The sequence below is a fragment of the Beta vulgaris genome, chromosome 4, assembly GCF_026745355.1.
Source record: "Beta vulgaris subsp. vulgaris cultivar EL10 chromosome 4, EL10.2, whole genome shotgun sequence".
In the NCBI taxonomy this organism is placed as follows: Eukaryota; Viridiplantae; Streptophyta; class Magnoliopsida; order Caryophyllales; family Amaranthaceae; genus Beta; species Beta vulgaris.
Genome location: NC_079205.1, coordinates 38062750 through 38074293, shown reverse-complemented (window position 1 = coordinate 38074293; position 11544 = coordinate 38062750). Strand labels below are relative to the sequence as shown.

The window sequence follows — 11544 nt, the reverse complement described above, 5'->3', positions numbered from 1 at the left end:
TGTGTTCCCTTACAAGTATTATTTTCACTATCTTATGAGGACTGTGGACCTTATTTGGTAAGTTGATAAGTTATGCCTTTTTAAAGGTAAGATTATTGTTGGCTAGATTCGACAAAATAAGAAAGTTTAAGATTAAAAGAAAGTAGTCTTGGATTGTAAGTTATGATCACCTATTTAATCCTAAGATAAAAGAAGTTCAATTATAAATGATTGATTTGTATTTCTGTGATTGCTTGTATGTGTGTCATAACAAGCGATAACATGTAAATAACGTAAAGTGTAACGAAGATAGTTATAGACTTTAGACTGTTGCATGTCTAGACTTGGGCATTAGGAGTTGGGGTTCATGGTGAGCGTGCCATGGCTTTCCTGGGGGTGCATTAATCACCATTCCTATATTTTTTAAAAAGGTTCCTCGATATCACAGGTCATTCTGGAATACGGAGTTGCGCCCGTATTTCGTCTTCTTAGTGAAGGCATTAGTAAATAAGACAACTCGAGTCCAAGTAACTATTACATTAAAGTAATAAAAATATGTTTAGAGTTTAGTTCAGTAAAAGTTGTCTGCAGAATGTTATATGATTATATTATTATTTATCCCTGCATGTTATTTATTTAGTATCATGTTAGAAATGATTATGTTTTAGTATGTAGTACTTAGCTTTGCTGATTACATGCTTTGTTTGTGATTGTGATCATGACTTTGCCTTATTGATCCAGTGATGACACATTTTGGTTACCAGATTCAGTAAGGCATAGACATTACAGGTTCGCAGATGTGCATCATTGGGAATCTGGAATGGAAAGAATGTGTAACTAGTATATTTTACTTTTCTGCATTAATAAGAACGTATTTTATTAAGTTGTTTGAGTAGACTCATTTAGATTGTTTGATTTCGAAGCACTTGATTTTATTTATAATAAAAGGTTAAAGTTAATTATATGTTTATCCGTTGCAAAATTCTGAATAAGCCGATACGTTATCACACGGGCGATAATGCTTGGGTAATTCTCTACTTTTATATTATAAAGGTATTTCTTAAAAGAGAGAATTATCGGGGTGTTACAAAGTGGTATCTGGGAGCTTGAGGTTATTTTCAAAACTTTTAGGCGCCTGACTAGCTTACTAGTTATTTGAAAGAACCATTAGAATTGCTCCTACTTATTGATTTTGAAAATTTTATAGGAATATATCATATTATAATATTATAGGAGACATAATTTATTTTACATAAAAAAAAAAGTCCGAATATTTTTTTCGAAAATTTCGTTGTTTGAAATTTTTTTCGGAATTTAGAAACATTTTTGAAATTTTCTAGAATCGATATTTTTTTCCCCTTCGACCTTATTAGGTCCGAATTTTTTTTTCTAGTCGATTTTTTTTTAATTCAGTTAATTATTATTATTTTATAAAGAGTGTCTGCATTATTTTTCATGCCTTTAAAGTTTTACTTGTTGCATTGTGAGAATGGGTAGTATAGGAAGGCACTAGTGGAAAAAAACTCTTTTGCTACATTACAAATACTACTATTTTAATAAAAACGGAGCATTTGGAATTATGAAAATAACGAAATTTAAAAAAAAAAATGTAAAATGAGTCAAATGCTCCGGTTAACCGTAGCATTTGAATAATTTAACCGCTTGAAATGAAAAGCAAACCCTAGCCTCTGGGTATTCTTCCAACGCCCCCCTCTCACATTCTCTCTCCTCAAATTGACCCTCTCTCGTAACTGTTCTTCCCCCACTGAAAACCCTCAAATTGCTAATATCTCACCTCCCTTCTCTCCAACGCTTCTCTGACATTTTCTCTCCTCAATTCGACCCTCAATCATTCTTCTCAGTTCTCATTTTCATTTTCGATTCTTTTTTCTTCTTAATCTCATGCGTAAAACCCCTAATTTTCATCTCGAATTTTTTTTTTTTTTTTTTTACGAAATTGGAGTTCTCTTTGGAATGAGGTTAGACGAAGTGATTTAGACATGAATCCAGTTTCATATTCGGATTCGTTATCTTAACATCTAAGAAGAAGCAGATTTTCTTGCAACCTAAACTTCCGCCATATTATCCTCCTTCACTATTTGTCACCTCGAAGATCAAACCCCAACTTCAGCTTGTTCGGTTAAGGTCGTTGAATCAACTTCAGGTAAATTGCACCTTCTCAACCCATTAATTTTAACAAACCACAATATCAAAATTAGTCCAGAAATTAACAATAACAATAATAATGATGAAATTGTTTTTAAAAGGAGTGTCAACATTGAGTTATTCAAAGGTTTCACCTTAAAAGTTTATGCTATAATGATTTAACTTAGGGTTTCATAATTCTAAAATGTGGCGTGATTTTCAATGCGTTTGTGCTGCAATGTGTTGTTCTTGAGCTTGATTTATCAGATTTGTCGTTTGTTGTTCAATTACAAGCGTTTTCTTTTGTAGATAGTTAGTTAAAAGATCATGTTTTATTTTTGATTTGAGATTTGATAAACACGATGCATGAATGAGTAATATGAAAAAAAAAGTTAGGGATTTTGAGCTGTTGATTTGCGTGTTTTAGGTTTTGGTATGCTGTTGATTTTGTTGAATTGAATTTTTATACCGATGTCTTTGATTTTGTGGATCGATTTGCTTATTTTTGCATCAATTGCTGTATTGATTGGTGTAATTACTATTGTTAGATCGTAATAAAGCATTGTATGAACTCTTGTGAAGATATTATTTAGTCTCTTTAAATTATTGACCTGAACACAAACTCGATTGATTCCGGCCTGTTAACCAGCCCTAGTAGTAGTAGTAATGGTTGCATTCGGTTTCGGGTTAAGGTATTGATGGTGACTGTAATAGCCTATATTTTAAGCAGGTTTAATAACGACTTTATAAATGAGATTTGATAAGTATAATAGCTGATATTTTCAGACACGTTTTAATCAAGAGATAGCAGAAGATAGAAAGAAATTACTTTGAGAATTATTTTTATCGTCTAAAGTAAGTTCCAAGCACAAATAAGTTAGTATGAATTTTATATAATAGAGACATTGTGTTAAGGATTTTAAGTTTTGAAATAAAGAGAAACCCATTTTTAATTACAAATTATGTCTCCTCACTCATGCTACCTACTCTAGATGCTAGAGCATCACTCTCTCCTCTTCATAACTTCTCAATCAAGTGCCAAAGTGTATTTTTCCCATAGATCAATTATTCTCTTCAAGATTTCAGTTTAATGACCCAAGTGGTTAAGAATTGGGAGAAACCTTAAAACCAAAATAAAACCCCAAACAATAATTTTCTCTCTCCTCTGATTTTATACCCCGTACTGTGCATGCTCAATTTCTGCATTTTGGAGTTGGAATTTGACCAAACTTATGAATCAAAGTTGAAGATCTCGAAAAGTTATTGAACTTAGACCCAAAAATCACTTGATTTGGAGTTCAGAGCTATGAGTTATGGTCTTTGTAAGTTTGGTGTTCCTATCTACATCTCTCTCCTCTGTTTTTATTCCGACAATCTGTTTCCTCAATTATCTATAACATGCAATCCAATTTTTCTCTTTGTTTCCGAATCAAAGTTGTAGATCACTTTGAGCTAATGAATTTGAGCACAAAAATCGCTCAATTTGGAGTTCGGAGCTATGAGTTACGCCTTACACAAGTTTAGCACTACTGCTGTACTTTGTGTTGCGCTGCTGCCGTGATTGGCTTGCTTGCCTTGTTGCTGCCATTATTTTGGTATTCCTTTCCATATGAAGGTATAAGCTAATTTTTCTTAATTCCTTATCTCCTTTATTCCAATTCAAGTGTGGTGCAATTGGATTTTATATTCTGATTTTAGAAATAAACTTGGTTCTCAATTTTGTTATTGATTAGCAAATATAATTATGATAAGAATTGTTAAACTTAAAGATTGAATATTTTATCTTTCTTATTGGATTAAAGCTTCTAATATGAAGTAAGCCTCTTAAGTAAGTTTATAAAAATTAATTTTTATAAATTATGTCGTTTGATAATACTCTTTGAAATCAGAATTTTCTAGTTCTATTAATGATGGGGAGGATCTTTACTCCTACTTAAATTTTTATGAAGAAGTTCTCATGGGAAAAAGTCTCTCAAATTTGGGTCAATTAATGAATATTATTATCGGATTTAAGTTTGGAAACACGTAAGTCTAGTGAAACAAGTTATATCTTTACAAAATATCATGGATGGATTATGTTATATGGAGTTTGGAATCTAAGTTAGAATGAGTTTGCTGTGAGATGGGTACTTGTGAAGTTCTATTTAATAAATACAATTGCCGCTTTGAGGATATTATTAGAAGTAGTCATATCCCAAGATTTACTTATGGCGTATAAACAAGGTTGAATGGTATCACCCAAAGAAATCTCCGAAAATAATATGGAGCTTGGTTATATAATTAAGAATGAAGATTTGTGATGTCATAATTGAAGGATGAAGTAATTGTTGGGAGGTTCTAACTAAGAATGAAGATGTTATGTGGTGGACGTAGATTAGATAGTTAGGGAGTAGTAAATTTGGATGTGAATTTAAAAGGTCAAATATTAATTTATGAGTTAATGGAGTTTTTACGAGAGGTTTGTGAGTTCAGATGATGTGTAGGATTTGAGATATGAATGTCGTATCAGTGAAATAAAGGATCCAATCTTGGTGGTGGTTTAGAGGAGTATCGATTAGAGAGATATAATTTACAATACTTATGTAATAAAAGATCATATCCGCAAAGGGGTCAAGTAAAAGACACTAGTGGAAAAATGAAGAAGGGCTGCACTGAAAAAGGCATGTAGGGCTGCGCTTTTTGACAGCAGCCCTTTCAGTAGCAGCCCTTCACTTTTTAAGTAGGGCTGCGCTAGAAAAGCGCAGCCCTTCACAACGAAGGGCTGCGCTTTTTAGGTAAAAGCGCAGCCCTTCACAACGAATCGTTGGCCCGTTCCGCTTCCGAAAAGGTATCACAATAGGCAATCGGACTCCATCGGCATGATTAGTGCAAATCATTTCAGCGTTTTTGTCGCAACGTTTCTGGGAGTTTTTGAGAGAGAAGGAGGAGAGGGAGGAGAGGGAGGAGGGACGTGAGAGAAGGAGGAAAAGGAATAATGAGGGACGTGAGAGAGGAGAGAGAAGAATGAGGGATATATTTGACGAATCCCGCTTAATATTTGAAGCCCGCGAACTTTTTTATTTCAAATTTTTTTAGGAAGGGCTGCGCTTTTAGGAAAAGCGCAGCCCTTCTGTAGGTAAGAAGGGCTGCGCTTTTCCTAAAAGCGCAGCCCTACTAAGTGAAGGGCTGCACTTTTTGAAAAAGCGCAACCCTTCTGCTATGTAGGGCTGCGCTTTTTTAAAAAGCGCAGCCCTTCACTAGTAGGGCTGCGCTTTTAGGAAAAGCGCAGTCCTTCCTCCGCAGCCCTTTCTTTTTTTCCCCTAATGAGAGTTTGGAGCATAATTTCTTCTATTGGATGAGTAAGATTATATAAATGGATGTTGGGAAAGAAAAATATAAATATAGATAATAAAGAGCATGGTAAATAAAGGTATATAATGACAATACTAAGCGTATGGTACGGTGTTAAGACTAATATGAGCTTTTAGTACAAATACATGGGGACGTATGGCTGTGAATTATATATTTAAGAAGCATGAGGACAACGAGTTGAGCATTGGGAAATATGGAGTGAGATATTTTGAATTGTCATAGTAATTATAGGCGATTTATGATAATGTAATAAGGTTATATTCTGGCAATGAGAGTTTATGTATTGGAGATAAGAAAACCTTTAAGGGGAAAATTCATATCATGAGAATTCTGGAATACTATAGTTTCGATGCTATAAGTTAAAGACGGAAGTCCAAGTACAAAGAGAAACTATTATGATGAAGGGAATTGTCAAAACGTGTTAGAGGATACCTTATAGTCTATAAGTAAAACATTACAGGTTAATTGTACGAGTTTAGAATTAGGTCTCGATAATAGTTAACTATCTTATAAGTCTTTGAGAAACATATTTTACATTTTGATTATGTTATGGGTTTGACTGCTGAGAGGCATTTGATTTTGAATACCTTTTATGTATATTATTACTCCCTTTAAAAGAATATTTAAGGTAAGTGAGATTATTTGAGATTCGAGTTTGTGTTATAATAAGATTATTGAGGTTCAAGTATTTTGGATATGTTAATTACATTTCAACTTTGTTTTGCTTTATATTAATTTACGGACGGAAGTTTAAGTCATTGATACACTTTGGAACTGAGTATTCGATACGAATTAAGAGCAAGAGTACAAGTTTTCAAAGATATAAGTTTGTGTTATTGAGAAATTAGCATTATGATTTAGTTATTGTTTTATGGGGAAAGTAAACAACATTTATGGAGCGAGATGCTCAATATGTGTTATGGAGCAGGTATTGTTCCTTTGAGTAGTCATGATCCAAAAGTTATTGAGGTTAAGTTTTGGAAATTCCTAATTCGAAGTACCAAGCAAGAAGTTATGTTCATTTTAAGTTCAGTATTTTTGCTGTAATTATTTTGACAAAAGTTCCAAATGTTCAAGTTAACTCAACCCTTTTGGTAAAGTTTAAATGAGCACACTAAGTGCCTATACGACTTTTACAAGCAGTAAAGAATTGATTATTTCCTTATATCTTTACACGTAACTAATATGTGAAATTGTTAACGTAAAACAAAAGATTTCAAAAGAAGATCCAAGTCTTGCAATGATTAGTAACACAATAATAGTTGTGATTCTTTTTCCTCTTCATGGATAAATATGTGTTCTTTGGAACACGTGTGGTATTGATAAACTGTGCAGTTAAACTATTTATGTAAATAAACTATGGATACAAGTGGGTAAAGGCCGATACTAAATAAGGTACGGTATGAACAATAACCCTTGGAGGATGGGTGATCTCCTTCCGAACCCTCGCTGGGTGGGTAAAGTCCAGCAGATAATAAAAATGGGACATGTCCTGGTTAAGGCTTGCAAGCATAAATATTTAAACGGTGGGGTGACGACCTCCATTAGCTTAGAGACAGTCGGCTCCTTGTGTAAGGAGCCCCTCTCTATTCGTGTTCGCTTTACCCAATGAAATTAAATGCTATCGACCCAAAGGGTTTTTGAATGATCTAAGTGGTGATCTTCATGATAAAAATTCTTACTTTAATACGATTGTGCAAGGATAGTCATCTTGAAATTTTTAAACAAGTACCTTACTTGTGAAGCATACTGAATTCTAGCATGAATTGTATACGAATGGTCTTAAGCCACCAAAATGAGGTTTTGGGATGAGCTTATGTATTTCAACTGTTGTTGAACTTTGTCCTTATGGCAAGGAACTTATTATCTGTAATATATGTATGAGTACTCTTTCTTGGACTTTCTAGTTAAGGGTTGCTGGAGTCGTGATAAAAACATTTCTAACTATTTGATTTTAAGTATTTTTGAAGTTTGGGATTGTTCCACTTGATGAGTAATAAACCGCACAACTATATTTTAAGCCACTAAAATGAATTTCTGGTTGGACAGTGTGTGTACTCAGTTTTTCTGATTTTGTTCTTCGAACCTGTCCTGGTGGGGGCAGGGTTCATTGTTAGTGATTTTGCAGGGTTGATGTGGAGGTCTTGGAATATGATTATTGATCAAGAAGAAGAGTTTTATGTTATGATATGGTGGGCTGAGGTTAAAGTTAAATGTTTTGTTTCAAAGTATTCGTAATCTGTTATTTGATTTTCAAGTTGTTATATTGTGGGCCCCTAATCCACAGATCCAGGATCATTTTTATAGGTTTTGTTTCCGTTGTAAATAAATGCAAATTCGAGGTTTGTTAAGTGTTGATTGTGTTTTGTGTATCTTAAGTGTGATTAGTTAGCAGCTCGGAAGTGCGGGCTGTTACAGGTATGAATAAATGTAAATTCGAGGTTTTTAAAGTGTTGATTGTGTTTTGTGTATCTTAATTGTAATTAGTTAGCAGCTCGGAAGTGCGGGCTGTTACAGTGACTTATATATGGTATGTGTTTTGACAGGTTATAAGAATTGTGAATTACCTGAGTAGTTTCAGAATGGGAGGAGGATTTAGAGTATTGTATTTGCTCAGACCATTTTTGTCCTTCCTTCCTGAGGTGCAAAGTGCAGACAGGAAGGTTCCCTTCAGAGAAAAGGTCATCTACACTGTTATTTCGTTGTTCATATTTCTAGTGTGCAGTAAGCTTCCACTTTATGGAATTCACTCCACGACGGGTGCTGATCCATTCTATTGGATGCTTGTTATCCTCGCTTCTAGCCGTGGAACTGTCATGGAGCTCGGTATCATCTCTATTGTGACGTCTGGGTTGGTAATGCAGCTCTTGGCTGGGTCAAAGATGATTGAGGTTGACAACAATGTCCGTGAGGACCGCACACTTTTGTAAGTTCTCTTAACCGGCTTTTGTATTCTTTGCTGTGTGCTTTGGTTTAGATATGTCTTTAATGTTTGGAGAAGCTCAAATCTCGCTGTTGGAAATAAATTTCACCAGGAGATTTCGTGTCTTTAATGTTTGGAGAAGCTCAAGTCTCTCAGTTTTTTCTTCTGTTTCTATTGTTATATGCAATAAAGCCCTTATGAGTTCTCTGGTTTTTCATTTTGGTATGTAAATTTTTCTAAATTTTACATTTGGGTGTTTTTTTTCATTAGTTTAATTGTGTGGTTGATGAGTTCTGATTTTTTTCCATAATTTATGATTTTGTTTGGGGTTTTTTTATATTCATGATGGAAAGTTATGTTTGTTTATGTTATTTTAATGCATAAATGTGGCATGCTTTAAGCTGAATTGTTGTTGATTTGGTGTCTGCTGAGAAAGTCTATTACTTGGGAATTGATGATCTTATCTGGTGAAATGAAAAGAAACTGGAGTTGTTTCGGAATGAAAGGGGTTTGTGGTTTACTTTAGAAAGGGCTCTGGCATTTATGAAATCTCTCAATATCAATGTTCTCTATTTAGTTGTGTCCACTGAAACATGTCCACTGAAACACGCATTACCTATGTTTTCTACAACTTCACAGCGGGCTATAATGTCCACTGAAACACGCTCTGGTAAATGTTTGCTTCCTTTATTTCAAGAAAGCTAGGGTCCTGTTTGTGTTTTGTCCCCACAGTTTCTGGACGGCCGCGGAGTTGGCTGTCTATATGTAGTTTTACTCTTATTCTTGTGTCGTCTCTTATTGGGACTTGCAGAAGCCAATCAAGAACTTATAGTAGCCGAAGGTGGAATCAGTCTCTTGTCAATAACAGCTGATGATGCAGAAGATCCACAAACTCTTCGCATGGTTGCTGGAGTAATGGCTAATCTATGTGGAAATGGTAATTTCTATCATCTCGTATTTCAGTCCTTCCAGTGTTATTGAGCCTCATGTTATTATCAATTCTTTAGAGCTTCCCTTTGTCAACTAACAATCTTATAAATTGCATTTTTCTGATCCAGCTATATCTATATCGATAATATATGTGAATTTAATACATTTTCTCCCTGTGTTACTCATATACCGTGGGCTTGCTCAACTTTTATTGCATGATATTTCAGAGGACACCTAGTGTTCAAAGGCTTTGTTATTATCTAGATATCTTACAAAATCTGCCTATGTTATTAACCTGCAGAGTCAAGTAGTTTTAGTCTTCAGACGTGTTGGCAGGGATATCACATCTAAAATTATATTCAGTTCTCCCTTCAATACTCCTTGCACTGGTATTGGTGATAGTTGATGTGTAGAGTGCGAACTTATTGGTAATTTGTGGTGGAATCTGATTATAACTTCATCAGCTCTAGGAGAATTGAGTTTCTTCATTTCTAGCCCCATTTCCCTTCTTTATTTATTTGAGGTTCAAATATCAATAGAGAATATGGGCTTGTGCAGTGTACTCCTGATTCGTCTAGGATACGATGTTTAGAGTGTATTCAAGGTTCGCTTTCTGTTTTTCCAACGTGTTGTATTCAACCTAGTTATACGGCTTCAGGGGTAATGATGGTTGAACCGAGTTGCTTCGTGTGATATGAACTCAATTCCTTCTTTGGAAATGTGCCGAATTTGACTCCGCCTCCACTGCCGCCATCAGCAGCGCCTCTAGCACAAGCAACTAGTCAAGGTACCACTTCTTAAACTGGTTATTATTGTAGATTATTTTGAACAACTCGTCTTCTCTTTGACACGTCCCGCGCTTAATTGATAGTGCGTAACTGCAGCTTTTCAGAACCCCATTAAGACATTATAGTAACCATTTAAAGCTTTATCAGTAACCTCATTGATGCATTAATTAACTAATCCTCATCACTAACTCAATTTATGCATTGCTGGTGACTCCATTTATGTATTTTGAGCAACGTGTGTCACACCATTGACTAATGATGTGGCGTGTCATCTATAAGAATTTGTAACTTTGAAAAATCTATTAAACAGGTTAGCATGCTCACTTTTTTGTGTACCTGACTTCTTACTGATGTTTGATACATGTCATGCAGCTGCTCCTAAAATTTGTGTAACAACAATTTTGTGTAACAGATCAAATGTATCTAGAACCTATAAAAATCTAGATCTAATAATTATTGGCACATTTTATATTTCTTTCCATTTTGTAGAAAATTGAAGAAGCTGCTCAGAGAGGGGAGCTTGACGAACTTGTGCTAATGGTCATCTGGAATCGACTTGATCTTGCTAGAAGAAAATTTTAGTTATTGTGTCCTTTTTTTTTTTTGGCAATTCAAAATTATTATTGACAACCAAAAAAATTGGGTACAATCTACAGCGTTAGAGTAACAGACTACTCCTAATGCCAACCAAACAAGCCAAAGCAGCTGCTTACAACACTAACATTTGTTTTTGCTTCTCACTACATCTAACAACAATTCTAAAAATGATATTTCTAACAAGTTGATTAGGATTTATATCTGAATCCCTAAAAAACTTGGCATTTCTCTGTAACCAGATGGTATACAAGCTCTCTATATACATCATAACAAACAACTTACTACTATCCTTAGTGCTACAAGCTCTTTTGATAGCCAACTCCACTTCATTTTGAGCAGTTACTTGAGGCTGGATGTTCATGTATCTGAGAACCTTGCTCCAGATTGTCTTACTATGAGGACAGTTGAAAAACAAATGCTGCACATTTTCTATATCATTTTCACACAACTTGCACAAGGGACTCACTTCCCTACTCCATTTACTCACTCTTTCAGCTGTAGCAAGTCTATTTAGCATGGCTAGCCATAGAATAAACTTGCTTTTTGGAGTAGCTTGGTTATTACAAACTAACCTTTTCCAGACCACATTGTCATAATTTTCTTGGAGAAGCTTGTATGCTTTCTTTATGCTGAATTTCCAATGAGTGCTCACTGCCTCCCAACCTCCAATCCTTACCAACAAATCTCTAGCTTCAAGGATTTTTCTTAGAAGCCATGATGTGTTACTGCTGACAGTAACATTTTCAAGTCTTTGTCTCTTGATGTAATAAGCATTCACCCATCTAACCCAAAGCTTATCTTGCTTGAAAGCTAGGGCCCAATGAAGCTTAA

The 11544-nt window shown here is 34.7% G+C and overlaps 1 long non-coding RNA gene across 1 annotated transcript; it reads left to right on the top strand.

Moving 5' to 3' along the window:
• The first annotated feature begins 3037 nt into the window (after nucleotides 1–3037).
• LOC125496960 (uncharacterized) lies at nucleotides 3038–11032 on the top strand. Its single transcript, XR_007273426.2, has 6 exons — nucleotides 3038–3446; nucleotides 3560–3739; nucleotides 7580–8401; nucleotides 9210–9335; nucleotides 9987–10115; nucleotides 10606–11032. It is a non-coding gene; the product is annotated as an uncharacterized LOC125496960 (long non-coding RNA).
• The last annotated feature ends 512 nt before the right edge of the window (nucleotides 11033–11544 follow it).